Genomic DNA, 1808 nt, shown 5'->3' on the forward strand with positions numbered 1-1808 from the left:
AGCAAGTTATTAGGTAAGTAAGTAAGTAAGTATTAAGCAAGTAAGTAGGTAAGTAAGTATATAAGTAAGTAAGTAGGTAAGTAAATAAGTAATTAGTTAGTATGTAAGTAGGTAAGTAAGCAAGTAAGTAGGTAAGTAAGTAAGTATTAAGCAAGTAAGTGGGTAAGTAAGTATGTAAGTAAGTAAGTAGGTAAGTAAATAAGTAATTAGTTAAGTATGTAATCATCATCCCAGTCCCAAAAAGCTCTACAGTGACTGGTCTGAATGACTATCGGCCAGTGGCCCTCACCCCCATAGTCGCTAAATGCTTCGAAAAACTGGTCATGACTCACATCAAAACAACCATCAACATCAACGAGGACCCTCATCAGTACGCATACCGTGAGAACCGATCAACAGAGGATGCAATCTCCTCTGTGGTCCACACTGCACTCAACCACCTGGAGCAGAAAAACTCTTACGTCCGTATGCTCTTTGTGGACTTCACATCCGCCTTCAACACCATGATCCCCCAAACCCTGATGGACAAACTATCCACACTAGGACTAAGCCCCTCCATCTGCAACTGGGTACTAGACTTTTTAACAAACAGACCACAGTTAGTGAGGATCCACAACCTCTCCTCCTCCACCATAACCCTCAGCACTGGCTCTCCTCAGGGATGTGTGTTGAGCCCCCTTCTGTTTACTCTGCTCACATATGATTGTGCAGCTACCCATCCAGGCTGTCACATTGTAAAGTTTGCAGATGATACAGCGGTGGTGGGATGCATCACAAACAATGATGAGTCCAGCTACAGGCAAGAGGTGGAACACCTGGAGAGCTGGTGCAGAGAGAATAACCTTCACATCAATGTGAAGAAGACAAAGGAGATGATTGTGGACTTCAGAAGGAACAAAAACACCTACACCCCCCTGAACATAAGAGGATCTGCGGTGGAAGTGGTCTCCAGCTACAAGTACTTGGGTGTACACATGAATGACAACCTCAGCTGGAGCAACAACACCACCAGCCTGATCAAGAAAGCTCATCAGAGACTCTACTTCCTCAGACGGCTGAGGCGAGCTGGTCTGGAAGCTCAGTCCTCACCTCCTTCTACAGGTGTGCAGTGGAGAGCATCCTGTGTTCGAGCATCAATGTGTGGCATGGAGGCTGCACAGCTGCAGAAAGAAAAGCTTTGCAGAGAGTGGTGAAGGCTGCACAGAATACTGTTGGAATCAGCCTCCCCACCATCACAGACATCTACACCTCCAGATGCAGGAAGAGGGCCACCTGCATCATGAAGGACCCCACCCACCCAGCACACACACTTTTTGCCCCACTCCCCTCAGGAAGGAGGTTGAGGAGCATTAAGTCTAGAACCACTAGACTGAGGAACAGCTTCTACCCTGAGGCTGTTAGACTCATGAATCTCTAACTAGAATAATCACTGTGTAAAACCATATCATGTTGCTGCTGATCTGTTTCATGTTGCTGCTGATCTGTTTCAATGTTGATGTGTTCATGCGTGCACATCTGCTCACAGACTCATGTTCATGTTTGTGCTGATGTTCACTGTTTTTATGTTACGAGTGCTTAGTGTATATTTAGTTGATGTTTTTCTTAGTTCATATCTTAGATGTTATTACTGTTTTTCTTATACATTTTATTGTTGGATGTAACTGGGACCCTGTGTACATAATTTCGCTCCACCACATGTACCACATGAGGTGCGAATGACAATAAAGAAACTCTGACTCTGACTGACTCTGACTCTGACTGATGTAAGTAGGTAAGTAAGTAAGTAAGTAAGTTGGTAAATAAGTTGG

General features: G+C 44.4%; 1 protein-coding gene across 1 annotated transcript in view; it reads left to right on the plus strand.

Moving 5' to 3' along the window:
- The window catches only part of LOC119414849 (MAGUK p55 subfamily member 7-like), a 287985-nt gene that overhangs the window by 167289 nt on the left and 118888 nt on the right, over positions 1–1808 (plus strand). The gene's annotated exons all lie outside the window — the stretch shown is intronic.

The sequence above is a fragment of the Nematolebias whitei genome, chromosome 9 (genome assembly GCF_014905685.2).
Source record: "Nematolebias whitei isolate Nwh7 chromosome 9, NemWhi1, whole genome shotgun sequence".
NCBI lineage: Eukaryota > Metazoa > Chordata > Actinopteri > Cyprinodontiformes > Rivulidae > Nematolebias > Nematolebias whitei.